The sequence below is a fragment of the Crocuta crocuta genome, unplaced genomic scaffold (assembly GCF_008692635.1).
Source record: "Crocuta crocuta isolate KB4526 unplaced genomic scaffold, BGI_CrCroc_1.0 scaffold246, whole genome shotgun sequence".
NCBI lineage: Eukaryota > Metazoa > Chordata > Mammalia > Carnivora > Hyaenidae > Crocuta > Crocuta crocuta.
This window is the reverse complement of record NW_027531902.1, coordinates 7,955,483-7,972,787: the sequence shown is the minus strand read 5'-3', so window position 1 is coordinate 7,972,787 and position 17,305 is coordinate 7,955,483. Positions and strand designations below refer to the sequence as shown.

The window sequence follows — 17,305 nt, the reverse complement described above, 5'->3', positions numbered from 1 at the left end:
CCCTGCCCTTGCCTTTCCTCAGCTTCTACTTACCAATGAACTTTACATGGTATGAAAAAATAATGTGTGTCCAAACCTAGACAATTTTGGAAATGAAAGGGGAAACTGGAGAGTCTGCATGGCCTGAGTGCACATGCTGAAATACCCAGGAGATGCATAGGGGGACCTGAGCAAGCTGGGCTCTTCTTGGGTCCTGTGTAGCCTTAGTGACTGGGAGGAAGACAGAGCAAGAAGTCCAGCCGGTGGGCAGCTCGGACCCCTCTGACTGAGGTCCTGCTGTTTTTCCTGCCAGGCACTTCTTTCTTTGGACCTAGTGTGCTCATGTATCCTCAGGGCTAGGATGTAAATGCATTTTTGGAATTCAGAAGAAGAAAAGAGGACTTCTGACTTGACAAAAATTCGGATGAATTACCTGGTGAATGACAAGGAAAGCACCTGAAATCTTACACTATTTCTCTTTCTTTGATGAAAGCCTCACTTAATGTGTAATAAGGGAGATATATTGTGAAGAAGCAATAGCAGGGAATCCAGAGACTCCAGCAAATCCGGATTTTGATACTGGTTTAAGTGAACATTCGGGTGGTTGGATCAGGATTCAGTTTTAACCGACTGAGCCACCCAGGCGCTCCACAGGATTCAGTTTTAGATTAAATCACCGTAGAGTTTGAAGCTGAGTCTCAATTCAGAAGACTGTAGCCTTAGTGAAGAAGAATAACTGTCAGAGGAAGATGGTGAGGTATATCAAGAAAATCAGGCAGGAGAGAGTGAAATAGATTCACCTGAAGATGCTGAAATTTCCTTGGCAGACTACTGGAAGTACACACTATGAAATGAATCCTTCCCTTTCACCCCGTTTGCAACAGATGCTGGGCAATTGTTGAGAACTGGCTCCATAAAGAGAAAGTATCTGTACAAGCCTATCTAGAAAAGTCAATACAAGTAGAAGAGGGCTTTGATGTTCCTGACTGTAAACAAACAAACAAAAAAACTGCAGTGTGGATGATTCCAAAAAGTCATATATTGAAGAAAATGATGATCACACAAGCCTTCCCAAATCTAACAAAGTAAGCACTATGCTCAGCCATCAACTTCTAAATGCATCACTTATAGCAGCCAAGAAGATGTCAAGGAGTTTGAGTGTGAAGAAACACAAGACAAAGAATAAAACGTGGAATCTGCTTTTCTCCTTAATGCCATCAATTCTCATGTGATTTGCCAAGGTCAACCTAAAAATAGCTGCATTGTCCATTGCAATATAGGACATCTTATGGCATGTTTCACATGTGCAAAGAAGCTTAAAAAAGTGTGCAAAATGAATAAGTCCCAGAGATCTGCTGTACAACAGTGCATACAGTTAACACAGTATGAGGCGCTTAAAATATATTGAGGATAGTTCTCAGATCAAGTGTTCTTACACAGACACACACAAATATACACAAAAGAACACAAGTAAATTGTTGGAGGTGATGGATATGTTTACTACCTTGATTGTGGTTATAATATCATGGGGGTAAGGCTTATGTCCAAGCTTACCAAAATGTATACATTAACACCTGCAATTTTTTGTAGTTTATACCAATTGTAAGTAAGCTTAGAAAGAGAGAGACATAAGCTCTACCCAGTATGAAGACAACCAGTTCAAATGTTTGTGATATTTCCCCTAGCTGACCTGTCCATCAAAATAGAATTACATATTTCTAAGAGTATAACCCTAAACACTTAGATGAACATGAAATGTATTTTTTATATATATACCAAAGCAAGAAAGTATTCAGTCCATGCGTATTTCTTCTCTTCAGTGTCATTTACCTACCGGGGGTAGATAATGAGTATTTATTTCCTTTCGGGAAAATGTAAGTTGTGTTTATATTTTATATTTGGTTTTTAATGTAATTTGGATTGGATATATAGCTCATCCTTAATACTATGCCTTTTATTTTAAATCTTATCCACTTTCTCTTAAATGAGAAGTACCTGATTTTATTTTTATATAAGTAGGACATTTAGTGTAACTTATTTAGTCCTTTATATGTAACGAGAAAAAGTTTGTGTGAAAGATTTAATATTAAATTTTTCAATACCCTTTAATCTTGCGATTCTTAGTTTCTCTGCTCTTTTAGAGCCTCTTAAAATACTTTTTCCAGATTAAAAAATAAATTGGTAGTTATCTTTGGTGCTATGTAATTAAAGTGTACTTCTTCTCCAGCCACTTTGGTGTATAAGGGATTAGTGGTAAAGATGTTGTCACTTGAGAAGTTTGTGGGAATAGGCATCATTTATCCCACAAGACAAAACTTTTTAAGGCTCCCTAGTAGAATATAGAGTTATCCTGGTGGGGAGAGATATACCTTGATATAACAGTCTCTACTCCATGGGTGACTTCAGGATTTGGTAGAATCAGTTGTTTCCTCTAAATTGATACACAAATCTCAGACAATTTGAAGTTCTTCTTGGGCTGGGTTACGTAGATCCTGGTAGTTTCCTAGGTTTCACACCTTTGTTTATGGTAAGTTCTAGAAACTAGCGAATTCAGAAAGATACATTTAGAAATCTGATAGAAAAAATATTCATTTTAAAACTAGCTAGAAAGGTCATACTTTCTTTATAAATTATCCAGAAATTATGTGTTAATCTTTCTTTGAGAAAGATAGGGTCAAAGCATAGGATTCTAAAATATCTCTCAAATGGGTAGATTAATTTCTTGATTTGTATTTATTTTTTAAATTATTTAAAAGTCTATTTTTTTGAGAGAGACAGAGACAGTGTGAGTGGGGGAGGGGCAGACAGAGAGAGAGACAGAAGATCCCAAGCAGAGTTTGCACTGCCAGCACAGAGCCCAGTGTGGAGCTCAAACTCACGAAACCATGAGATCATGACCTGAGCCAAAACCAAGAGTCAGCCACTTAACTGACTGAGCCACCTAGGTGCCCCATCATGATTTATGTTTAAATGTGAATCTTATTTGAAGCAAAATATTGTGAATAAGTACTTTGATTTAGGGTCCCAGTGTTTTTCTCCTGTGATAGTTGTACATACTTGGCTGAGAACAATAACATCAACTGAACTGTAAGTTTAGTACAGAATTAAGGAGTCATTTCGCACAACTTTGTGTACCCTTGACTAACAGTATATTGTTGTTAGAAACTTCAGAAAGAAAGCAGGAAACAACCTCCTTGACCTCCACCGCAGCAACTTCCTACTTGACACATCCCCAAAAGCAAGGGGATCAAGAGCAAAAATAAACTATTGGGACCTCATCAAGATCAAAAGCTTCTGCACGGCAAAGGAAACAACCCACAAAACTAATAGGCAACCAACGGAATGGGAAAAGATAGTTGCAAATGACATATCAGACAAAGGGTTAATATCCAAAATCTATAAGGAACTCATCAAACTCCACACCCGAGAAACAAACAACCCAGTAAAGAAATGAGCAGAAGATATGAACAGACAATTCTCCAAAGAGGACATCCGGATGGCCAACAGACACATGAAACGATGCTTAGCATCCCTCCTCACCAGGGAAATACAAATCAAAACCACACTGAGATACCACCTCACGCCAGTCAGAGTGGCTAAAATGAGCAAATCAGAGAACTCTAGATGCTGGCGAGGATGTGGAGAAACGGGCACCCTCCTACACTGTTGGTGGGAATGTAAACGGGTGCAGCCCCTCTGGAAAACAGTGTGGAGGTTCCTCAGAAAACTAACAATAGAACTCCCCTATGACCCAGCAATAGCACTGCTAGGAATTTACCCAAGGGATACAGGAATGCTGATGCATAGGAGCACATGTACCCCAATGTTCATAGCAGCACTCTCCACAATAGCTAAAACATGGAAAGAGCCTAAGTGTCCATCAACAGATGAATGGATCAAGAAGATGTGGTTTATCTATACCATGGAATACTACATGGCAATGAGAAACAATGAAATCTGGCCATGTGTAGCAACATGGATGGACCTTGAGGGTGTTATGCTGAGCGAAATAAGTCAGGCAGAGAAGGACAAATATCATATGTTTGCACGTATAGGAGGATTAGGAGGAACCTAATGGAGCACCATGGGGGAGAAGAAGGGTGGAAATGGTGGGGGAAAGGGAGAGAGGCAAACCATGAGAGACTCTTAATGCTGAGAACAAACTGACTGATGGATGTTGGGGCAGGGGGAGATGGGCATGGAGGAAGGCACTTGTGAGGATGAGTACTGGGTGTTATATGGAAACCAACCTGACAATAAACTATTTGTAAAAAAAAAAAAAAAATGAAACTTCAGAAAGAACACTTACATACATATGTGCTGACCCACATATGCCTATGTAAGCAAGAAACAAATGACTGAGGAATTAGTACTTTAGCCAAAGAGTAGTCCTCAAATACAGTAAAATGTCATTAGTTTGGCACTAATGACACTTCAACCAGAACTAAGTAGAATTCATCCTTTTTGAGGAGAATTGGTGAGATAAATGAGATTATCAACACTGTATATCCTGGGTATATATCTGCAGTGATTATGCTATTTATAAAATAGCCAAATCTCTGAACAACTGAAATCTCATGCTGCATGCCTATGGATTACTCATGAATGCAGCTTCATTTTTCACATTTTTAGGTTTAGTGTACTTATTTATTGATTTACAGATAAATAATTCATTAAATGTTTGCTTAAGAAAAAAATGAAAGAGGGACCTTTAATGATTATGGAAGGATGACAAGGAAAAAATGGGTAACCTTCCCTTTAACTCTAACCTTCTGAAATATATACCCATTCACACAGATACAAGCCTGCTCCTTAAAATCTAGAAAAGTTCTGCTTATAAACACCCTAGTTTTTTCCTGTTATTTTTGTTTTTTGGTTTTTTTCACGCTAAAACTTTCTACCCTCCTAGGCCTCTAGTTAGTTTTATTCCAACTTGACTATCCTCTGACTGAGGTCTCCATACTTCTATCCTTTCTACTTTTCCATTACCTATGAATCAATGTCATCTTCTACCCCCACCCACTTCCTTCTGCCTTTAGATTTCCATGGCACTTCCCCATTCAAGCACCAGACTAGGGACACTGTTCAGAGAAAAACCAGAGACTCACAAAAACCTGTTCCTTTAAGCGTGTTTTTTTTCTGGCATCTAATGGGTACAGGGATGGTCTGACAATGCTCTTGTCTCAGTAAACTGTCTCCTGCCATCACGCCACTAGCTATTTAAAATCTTCATCTTCCTGAGGCCTTCTACTCACTTGCCCTGTAACCTACTCAAAGCAGATAATTCTCTCTCTTATTTCAGAACAAAGGCCATTAAAATTGGATCTCTTAATGTCAAACCCATGAAGCTGAATGGGCCTGAACCCTTATTTTTTTATCTTTTACATGTCCTCCTTTGAAAGATTCATTCACCAGTTATTGAATCTATAGCCTGCTACCTCCCAAGAGACCCTGCTACATTGATTTTTCCCTCTTTCTGCAGTGACCTCAAAGAAAACTACGGGCTAACATTGGTTGAGAAGACATGAACCCACATTCACAGACGAAGAGAGGAACGCCTAGAGAAATGTGCAAAACCATGCTGCTTGAGAATGGGAGGGCTAGAATTAAAATTGAATATGAGATACCACAGAGAGAGAAATTGTTTGCTACTGTATATTGTTATACTGTATATTGACTGCATCACATAGTCATTTAAATATCCTCAGGTCTCTCTCATCCTAAATCAAATTCATGAAATGATCCTGGAATGATTGTCTATTCATCTGGTCTCCAATTTTCACATCTCCCATTTGTTCATCAACTCACACCAATCTGCCTTTGCCCTTCTCTCTTCCCCTGACACCTCATTTTCCTGTGATAATCTGTGAGCATTTTAAAAAGTTTATTTATTTAGAGAGACAGAGACAGAGAAAGCAGGGGAAAGGTAGAGAAAGAAAGCGAGAGAATCCCAAGCAGGCTCTACACTCTCAGGGGAGAGTCCAATGCGGGGACTCTCACGAACTATGAGATCATGACCTGAGCTGAAATCAAGAGTTAGGCGGTTAACCAACTGAGTCACCCAGGCGTGCCGGTCTGTTAGCTCTTTGTGGCTAAGGGCACTTCTCCCTTGAGTCTTCTTGATATTTCACATTTTTTAATCCCTCGGTGTTTTTGTTTGTTTGTTTTAAATTTGTGAGAGAGAGAGAGAGAGAGCGAGCAAGGGAGGGTCAGAGAGAGAGCGAGACACAGAATCTGAAGCAGGCTCCAGGCTCTGAGCTAGCTGTCAGCACGGAGCCTGACGCGGGGCTTGAACCCATGAACTGCAAAATCATGACCTGAGCTGAAGTCGGATGCTTAACCGACTGAGCCACCCAGGCACCCCACTCAGTGTTTTTTAAAAATGTTCTTTTCCTGAATTCTATGACACCACATATTGTGGCTTTCTTTCAATCTTTGAAAGAAATCTTTTTCTTTTCCCCCCTTGATTTCCTTCATGCATTCCCATGTTCTTAAATGATTCTCTCTTACTGATTGTCAGAGGATTCAGGTCTTTCTTACTTTCTGAGTTGGATGAGGACCTCTTTGCTGATGCCTCCCCTAAAGTTGCAAGGAAGTTCTGGTTGAACTCTTATTCACCACCATCAACTCTACCCTCTCACACATACCTACAATTTCAAAGGTTTTTCCCCCCCTTTCCACAACCCAGATATGCAGTGCAAACCTTAGAGTAGTTCTAGTGGTTGACAATGTAGCTAAAGAAGTATTTTGATTGCCTTGGTCCTTTGGTTCTTCATTATGTAGCTAGGCTTTCTAGCACCCTGACAAACAGATACTTAATGCCATTTGTTTTATTTCATCATCTCCCAATTATTGGTGCTAATGTTGACACAATTGTCATCAGCAGCTTTTCTCTGCCTTTACAAATGTCCAGTCAATAGCTTGGGTTCTCAATTTGAGTTGCCAATTTGTGGGTTGTAGAGAAGGAAATAATAGTTGCCAATTTTATGGAAACGATAAGGTGGGACTTGTAAATTAACAATCGTAGGAGTTTTCTGATGGAAGACTGAAGCCTATGGCTCCTCTCACTTGCAGAGCTGGAAACTCTGATCTGTCAATGACGTTCTTGGCTCATACATGGTTTAGATCTGCAAATATCAGTGATTGCGCCACAAGGGCACTCTCACTGGTAAATCAGCAGTGAGATATATCAGCTTATTTAGGGACTGGACCTGGCCTGGCACCCAGCATATCTCTCTCTGCTTAGTGGCAAGCAGAGAACTGGTAGACATGGTCATAAGCAAGTGCCAGGGTATATACCATTAGCAAAATTCGTTGTCAAGTTCTTGGACTGGTCTTGCCTAAAGGTAATTTAATTTCCTTTGAAGACAGGGTCTAGATTAGAGTGTACTTCTGTTTAATTAGATTTCTTTGTTCTTTGTTTGCCTACCCATTATCCTTTTATTTCCCACTGTACTATTTTAGTCACCACAGAACAATGACAGGTGATCAGGGAAGATAGAGAATGCTAGTTCAAATGGAAGATTAAGACCTGAAAACAGTGCCCTAGGGAATCTCACACAAATCTCTGCACCTACCTATCTCCCTCCATAGATCACTGTTTACTTTTCAGTATCCTCTTTTAGAGAGCAAGATCTCCAGAATAAAAGGGACATTCTTTTATTAGTCTAAATGAACTATAGTGTCTAACCTAGAGTAGTCCAACAATGCTTATAAGGTTTTTACTAAGTAAATCTTTGCAACCACCAAGGAAGCCTCAAATGGAGTACTTATTTGTCTTCTCAAAAATAACAGCAACAATTTTTACCATACCCCATTAAAAGCTATAGTTTTATTGTTACCTCTGGATGAATCTCACACATGAATCTTCCCATGCAATGGTCATGTCCTACTAAAATTTTAGACTTTCATTACACCTTTTGTTACAGAAATGTTCATCAAAGAAACAGGAAAGGTAAAATACAGGTCAAGTCTATCATGGTACCTTTGTATCCCACACACCCAGGGGATACATTTCTGAACTGGTCTGGTATCACAATCTAATACTTACCTTGATATAACAAATTCAGCCCCACAATTAAAAAGTTAGCTGTAAGATAGGTCATGATAATACCTGGTGGAAAATTTTCAGATTCTCTGCTTCTTTCTATCTACTCCAGGTATCTGTATCTATATCAACTATATCTGTATCTATATCTATATATCTATCATCTATACACATATATATGTACATACAAACTTATCTACACACATGTGTATATACATATAAATGCATGTGTTTTATATATTATATGTACATAAGTATTACATTCAGACATACATATTTATTATACAGATTTATATAGTGGAAAATAAAATTCACCTTGTGAATGAATTTCAATTTGGCAATATGCATTAATATTTCCACTAAATATTCACAAATTTAATCCAAAGAGTCTATATCCAGTAATTTATTCTAAAGGTATTGAGAAATGCAAGCAAAATTTTAAGTATAAGAATGTTTTTAGCAGTATTATTTGCAATAGAAAAAAACTGACAGATAAACTCTTAATAACCATCTACTGTTTAACTAAATATAATATACCCATTTTGTCAAATGTTATTCAGTCCTTCCTGGAAATCAGATTTCCAAAGAATATTAAATAATGCAATCAAATATCCATAAAATAATTTTAAGTAGAAGAAAACGCAGCATATAAAATTGTTATAAACATAATGATAATGGTGTTGCCTTAGGCATTTTATTTATATGTATATATTATATATTTATATATATATCTTATATATATGTGTGCGTGTGTGTGTGTATATTTATATATAGTCCTACTTTTGTCTAATAATTGTTCATTTTGTCCTATCTTTTCCTGTATTAAAAGGTGTTTTATTTTTATGGTCATAAAAATTAAGTGTGTCGTAAAGGAAGATCTAATAGTTAAAATCAGACACAACTAACAGAATGGGATCTAACAGGGTTAAATGAAAATGTCTGTGTGTAGGTATAAATGTTTGAGAGACAAAAAACATTGAATAAATATTCCTGATCTTAATGAGTCAAGNTTAGGGAAACATTTGCATTGTCTCCTGACAAGACAAATGCATCTGTGAATTGTAATATTTCTATTAGAAAAACTGAAAGTGAAAATTACTCCATTCTTTTACTCCATACTGGGAATAAGTACTGTGCTTGGTTCCAAGGACCACATTGAAAGAGGCTTAATGACCTGTAAACTAGTGTGACCAGAATTATAAATGGCTGCCTTGGGGAATAACAAAGCCCTCCAGAGCAGTAGTGCTAGCAGGGGCATCTGTTTGGGTTAAATATAAAGCCATATTTCTTAAGATCAGGACTATACAAAAATGGAACCAGTTTTCCTGTGATATCATTATCTTAATCTCCAAAAGAAATTGGAAGAGCTTCTGAGTGTTCCCTTTGACATGAGCCCTGTTCCACCAATAAAGCAGGTTACCTCCACCTACTCTCCCTCCAAACCTGCTGAATCCTGAGGTGTATAGTGTATGGGCAAAATGGTTTGGATGTTTTCAGGATGAAGACATTTCCTTCATTATGAGGATTCCTGCCCCATTAACAAAAAATAGAAAACTATCAAAGAAAAAGGGGATGAGTATGAATCAGAGAATTACTTTTGTAATGTAGCATGTTTTAAGAATATTCAAGCAGATGAACATAGAAACAGTTTGCCAAATTCTTTTACAATAATATTATAAAATATTTTTTCTCAATGAAAACGCTTATGGCTATCAACCTAAGAAAATCCTGTTGGAATGTATGTGTTCAAACCTGTCTTCAGAAACTACTTAATATGTCGATAATTACTTATGAGTCTATTTAATGTCTGGTTTTGAATTGCTTTTTCTGTGATTCACAAAAAAAGTACAAGTATGCCAGATGGCAATGCATAAAATGAGAATAATTTAATCTTTTGCTTAACAAAGTACTGTAACTTGGCTTACTGTGAGAAGAAAAAATTAATTTTAGGGTGTCAACCTCACATCTAAATGTATGTCTGTCTGTATGTACATGTGTATATACGTACATACACACACGTGTGTGTGCGTGCATTATAAGATTATATATGGATTTTTCATATCTGTATATTATTTAGTTACTCAGACATTTTGTGTATCCATCAACAAAATTTAGTGGGCACATACTTAGCAGTGAATTTTTTTGATATAGGTTTGTTCCTTATAAGTGAGGGATGAGAAGATGGATCTGACAGAAAAGAATAAAAAGTATCTGCATTAAGACCTTATTTAACAAATGCAATATGGTTATTCACCAATATCGATATAATAAGTGCAGGAGGAAAAACACATTCAAACCTTTCAATTGTAGCTGTGTGAGCTGCACAATTATAAAACATATTTACTAATAAAGTGAAACCTGAGATTATATAGCATGGATGTACTAGATAATTAGGAGTTAATGCAACAAAATATATAATTTTGCTTATTCTTGATCAGTAGTCAGTTTAAGGTAATGCATGCATTTTTAATGAAATAAATGAAAAACTACTGAAAACATTGGGCAAAAACAAGGGTCCTAATTAATAATCTGTTCTTTTTTTATTTCCTGTTGAAGATTTTAGCCAATGTTCTCTATTCAGCTGTAATAAAACCCTATGTGTTTAACTTTCAGCTGAAAGCAGGAAAATGTCTTCAGAGTGTCCCACACTTCCAATGCATTGCCGAATCCTATCTTCTAAATTTTCATTTCATAAAAATAAAAATAATCTCAGGAAGTTATCTTTAGTGCTTCTCCACAAAACCTGCATCTTATCTCTCCAAAATCCCTGATCGCATCTAAAATTGTGAAAACTAAAGTTATCTTCCTTGCATTTCAAGCAAATTAACTTGTCCCCTTTTATTCTCCTCTTCTTCTAGTTGCCTTAACATTTTGCTGCCAATTGGTGAACATCTGCCATTCCAAACCATGCTAAATCATCCTACTTTCCCCTGGATCCCTCTTCAAGTCACATTAAAATATTTTTTAATTACTAAAAAGATGTGAATGCTTGCATGCTCTAAGTAAACCTCAAAGGCGTGTGTGTGTGTATGTGTGTGTGTGTGTGTGTGTGTGTTTAAGGGTTCCTCTGTCTTCCAAAAGACAGCCTTTGCTACTTTGCCTGGAGTTAGTCTGCCCTTCCTGAAGTTCCATGTTAGAGCTCCTCCATTAAACCCATCATAACTCAACTTTACCTTCCTGTTTATTCTAGCACACAGAGCTAATCATCCTTGGATTCTCCATCAACATTGAGTAGCTAATCAACAAGAAAATTTCCCAATATTTAAGTCAGGGTTGGGTCCAGAACTAAAGTAATATATGTGTTTTGATTTACTAAATTGATGACTGAATAACAACTGGGTACTAAATCAGGCTTAATCCATCCAAGAGAAACAAAAACAGTAATAAGGACATTCCACCCCGTTACAAACCTCAGAGGTCATGTCTCTACTACAAAATGCTAGGGAAAAATGAGAATCTACCACTTAACTGCCCTTGAATCTCTAGGATTCTGGAATCCCAATAGAGAGAATAAGTGTAGTGATACCTACTTGGCGTTTGAAGTCACAATGCCAATCTGTTACCATCCTGTAAGCAATATATAAATTTGCCAGCAGTTGTGTGAGAACTCCTGTCTTCTGTGCCCTATTCATTGTTTTGAAAGGAAAGGAACCTTACACTATACCCTTTACAGGTATGGTGACTGCTGTGTCTGCAATTGATTAAGCTCCATTTGTTTACATAATATTCAAGAGTATTTCAGGCACCAATCTTTCATGTTGCCAACAAAAAAACACATTGTTTTGTTTTTTAAAACATAATTAATCTGTAGACTTCTGTGCTAGGTTAACTCAATTATTTTTTTTCCTGCTCCCCTTCCCCTTCTTTGTCACTTGACAGTTTGAAACTGGGCTTGGAAAAACTCATTTGCATTCTTGCAGCAAGGCTGGAGAATAAACCAAGCAAATGCGTCTATTTGTGTACTTCAATATATGACTGTGCTTGCTTCAATCAAGACTTATTTTCAGTATCATGGCCAACAAAAGCATTAAACGAGTTTTCTCCGACATGAGTGATAAGCTGTAGAATGTATTTCTTTAAAGGATTTTTTTTTCTGTGACACTTATGGAATGCAATAAAAAATAGAAGCAAGAGTGCCAATCTCACTAGAAATTCATAATGCTACCTTGCCATTTGACTCTTTCTCCTTGTTTCCTGACATGTTAAGTACCTTCATTATAGTTTAGGTTGTACCTGATTATAAGTTTAAAAGATTACAGATATTTCAAAAGGAATTATTTTTAAAAAAATCAGTATTTCACATTGAACTTTAGAGATTTCATTCTCAACCCAAGATTGTCATTTCACATACTGATCTCTTCTGGGAGTTGATGCTGGTATTGGCTTCTAAGAGTGAAAAACATCTAAAGTCTATTTTTTCATGCATTAGTATTGTTTCAACATAATCTCTTCTGGTTATTTTTTCTAATTCTTCCCCCATGAAAATACTTGGTGCAATTTCATTTAAATTATTTCTTCCTTAACTACTTCCCTGCCAGGGACCAAACATTTAGCTGAACCCAATTATTTTTCTGATTCTTAATGTGTGGTTTCATCTACAGAATGGAAATCCATAAGTGTGTGTGTGGGGATGAGGGATATGTATTACTGGATAGGTACTAGTGTAAGAAAAAAAATCACATTTCTTGTGTTTTGCATAATGCTAGAGTGTAACAGTCATTCCAGTCAACACATTCTTCTTTTCACAACCTAATCTCCTTCATCTGAAAGAGAAATATATTTTTAGCCAGCACTCTGGGACCAAGTCATTGATTTATGAATATAAGGTGAAGGACTTCATGAATTTTTTCCTGACCTCCATCTGTTATTTTCTCAGACATATCTATTTTAAGAAATATAAAACAAATTGTCCTAATGGGGCACATTATCACCTTGATATATCACACAGGAAGAACTCCCTCTGCTTCTTATCACACCCACACAGAAAATTAGCTTTACACTGCCCTAAGCTGATTTTCTCTCTATTCTTATTATTTTATACTGATAATAATATACACTACTCAAATGCTGATTCATTCTGAATATTCTCACCAGAGATTGGAGTAAGTCCCTTTGAGTCTTACGTAGATAAGGACAGACACCAGAAACAATTGTTCCTGCAACTGAGAATTCCTGGAATATTAATCCACCAAAGCTGACCAAAGGATCATGGTAGTGACTGCCAACTTTTTCCTTTACTACATATGAGTTCACATTTTAACGACATCACCAGTTACGTCTTTGACAAATATCATACCTACTAAGCCTCAAGCCTCACCGGAAATAAGCCAAAAAAAATCACTTACATCACTAAACATTAGGGAAGTGCAAATGAAACTACAATGAGATACCATCCCACATCCATTAGGAAAATAAACAAGTGGTGGTGAAGATATGGAAAGAAAATAGAACCCTTGTATACTATTAATGAGAGTATAAAATGGTGCAGTTGCTATGGAAAACATAATATGACAGTTCCTCAAAATACTAAAAATATAATTACCATATAATCCAGCAGTTCCATTTCTAGGTATATACTCCAAAAAATTAAAAATAGGATTTGTACACCCATGTTTACAGCAGTGTTATTCACAATGGCTACAAGTTTCTATTCACAGATGAATAGATGAGCGAAATGCACTGTTTACATACAAGGAAATGTTACTTAGCCTTAAAATGGAAGGAAACTCTAAGATATGCCACAACATAGATGAACTTTGAGAACATTATGCTAAGTTAAACAAGCGAGTGTCTCTCTCTCTCCCATACACACACACAGCAAATATAGTAGGATTCTACTTATATGAGGTAATTAGAGCAGTCAAACCATAGAGACAGAATAATGTGGAATGGTGTTTCCCAGGGGCTGGTAAGAAAGGAGGAAGGGAGTTTATTGTTTAATGGGAACAGAATTGCAACTTTACAAGATGAAGAGTTCTACAGATGGATGGTGTGATGGTAACACACCATGCATGTATTTAATACCACTGAACTGTATACTTTAAAATGGTTAAGATGACAAATGTTATGTCTGCATATTTTGACATATTTTTTTAAATTTTTTAAAATGTTTTTATTTATTTCTAGGAGAGAGAGAGAGACAGTGTGAGCAGGGGAGGGTCAGAGAGAGAGGGAGTCACAGACTGAAACAGGCTCCAGGCTCTGAGCTGGCAGTCAGCACAGAGCCCGACATGGGGCTCGAACCCACGAACCGCGAGATCATGACCTAACCGAAAGTCGGACGCTCAACCGACTAAGCCACCCAGGCGCCCCTATTTTGCCATATTTTTAAAAATGGAAGAAAAATCCCATAATCACTGAGTTTTTAAGGAAATACAATTAGATAGGAACCAAAAAAACACAAATTTTGATGCATATGTGGATGAAACTTTATGTAGTCTAATTTTATTGCTGTTTGTATCCACATGTAGGAATTATATTATTCTCTGCACATTAACACATTCTCTCTCTCTCCCTCTTCCTCCTCCTCCTCCTCCTCCTCCTCCTCCAAAGAAAGTCTGGTAGAGGAAGATAGAAAACTATGAGTAGTGGGGCGCCTGGGTGGCTTCGTCGGTTGAGCATCCGACTTTCGCTTAGGTCATGATCTCGCGGTTCATGGGTTTGAGCCCCGTGTCGGGCTCTGTGCTGACTGCCAGCTCAGAGCCTGGAGCCTGTTTCAGTCTGTGACTCCCTCTCTCTCTGACCCAACCCTGCTCACGCTGTCTATCCCTCTCTCCAAGAAATAAATAAAACATTAAAAAAATATGTATAAAAAAAAAAGAAAACTATGAGTAGTGTCTATTCTCTTGGTTAGATGCAGACTGGGCATAAACCAATATATTCTAAAAGAATCAATCAGAAACTGACACACAAATAGGATCCATTTCAGGACAAGATACAATATGTTTCATGCAGTCTGACGTTAAAATAGTACATTTTCTTTGTAAGATATTGTGAGCCTTCCTGTGTGGTCCTGGAAGCCCTGATAATATACTTTAGAATGAGGAACATCACCTTAATTCACATGCAGAGACATGGAGCTCTCCTTAAGGATTGTTATTGTCACTAGCACAAAAATCAATGACAGAACATGAAAGGGGCTTGATTTAAATTAGGCTTACTAATAAGGAAGTTAGCAACCAGAGTTTCATTAATAAAATCACGATGTGCAAATAATTATGTCTCTTGCCTTTGATCATAGTTGAGCATTTTGTGTTATTCTGACTCCTACTCTTAAAGAACATTGACAAAATGAAGTTTTGTTAGAGAAGGGTGATCTGGAAGATGAAATACCTAGAATCTAAATTAGAAATGAGAAAAAGATATTGGTATGATAACTGTTTAGCTGGGACACATAGGAAAAGCATTATACAGTTTTACACATCTGAAGCACTATCATAAAAAAGAATAGCTTCATATTGTTTACATTTAGATAATAAAAGTAGGTCAAGTGGGATAAATTTGAAATGTGTTAGAGTTTATATCATGTTTTTAAAAAGTTTTACAAGAATTAATGCTGTTCAACAATACAACATAACCCTTCTGAAGCACCAGTCTCTTAGTCACTGGGAGAATTAAAGAGTAATGGTCATCTATGAGGAACAGAGTCAAAGGGAATCCTGCATTGGTAAAGGTTGGGATATGAGACCTTAAATCTATTTCTAGCCCCAAGAGTTTAAACTTCTAGTAAACCAGACACTTTTGAAACTTTCGATTTTCTCCTTGAAAAAATTCTTATCCATAGAAATATCTGGGTGAGCCAAAATACTCACATCACTTTTAAAATTAAAGAATAAATAAGGTCATTTAAAGGACATTCCAAGTGGTAATGATCACTAGATTGAGTCCATACCATATTAGGACAGAACAAACTCCAGTTTTAAATTAAGTTTGTAGAAACACAGGGCAGGGCTGTTATGTGAAAGTCATTATAATGAGTGCTGAAGTTATCACAAAAATAGTAATGATCTGATTAGCTATACAAAAAATAAATAAATAGATAAATAAGGGCTCATTAAAATAAAAACAACTGTTTGGGCATCAGAAAACATCCAGAGAGTGAAAAGACAACTTTTAGAATAGGAGAAAATATTGGCAAATCAGGTATCTGACAAAGGTTTAGTATCCAGAATATATAAAACACTCTTTCAACTCAATAATAGAGACAACCAACTTTTAAAAAGGGCTGAGTACTAGAATTTACATTTCTCCAAAGATGATATACGAAGGATCAGTAAACATATGAAAAAATACTCAACATCACTAGTCATTATGAAGATGCAAATCAAAACTATGTTGAGATACCATTTTATAGCTACTAGGAAGGCTGAAATCAGAAAAATGGAAACTAACAAGTATTGGCAATAGGAGGAAATGAAGAAAATGAAACCCTTGTAAATTACTGATGGGAATGCAGAACAGTTTGACTCTTGTTGAAAAGAGTTTGTTGGCTCTTCAAAAAGTTGACGAATTACCATATGACCCCTACAATTCTACTGCTACATATATACTCAGAATTGAAAACAGGGACTCAAACAAATATACATATATGCATGTTTATAGCAGGACTATTCACAATAGTGAAGCTAAAAGGTGAAAACAACCAATGTTCACAAATGGAGGAATGGATAAAGAAATTGTGTTATACACACATAATGGAATATTATTCAGCCATAAAGAGAAATAAAGTATTGATACATACATGGATGAACCCTCAACACATAAGGTCACATATTGTACAACTCTATTTGTATTAAATATTCTTACAGATAAAGCCATGGAGAAAGAACACAGATTATTGCTTGTCACAAGCGGGAGGGAATAGGATGTGGAGAGAAACTAACTATAGAGCACAAACTGAGAGTTGCTGATGGGCTAGATGGGTAATGGGTATTGCAGGGGGCACTTATTATGATGAGTATTGGGTGTTGTATGAAAGAGATGAATCACTAAACTCTATTCCTGAAATCAATATTATGCTATATGTTAACTAGAATTTAAATAAAAACTTAGAGAAAAACATGTAAAGGGTTTTACCTTAGAGTGATGGAAATGTTTTAGAACTAGATAGAGGTGATGATTGCAATAACATTCTAATATTCAGTACAATGTTGTACTAAAGTCAACTTAGTTGTTCATTTTTAAACAATGAATTTGTGTTTTGTGAATTTCACGTCAGCAAAATATTTTTAAAACAAATTTATATTCTAAAGGGGATGGTAGAAAGGAGTTCAATCTTTA

General features: G+C 36.5%; 1 pseudogene; it reads left to right on the top strand.

The window, feature by feature from the left end:
- The first annotated feature begins 396 nt into the window (after positions 1 to 396).
- LOC144239916 (E3 ubiquitin-protein ligase Mdm2 pseudogene) lies at positions 397 to 1,723 on the top strand (annotated as a pseudogene).
- The last annotated feature ends 15,582 nt before the right edge of the window (positions 1,724 to 17,305 follow it).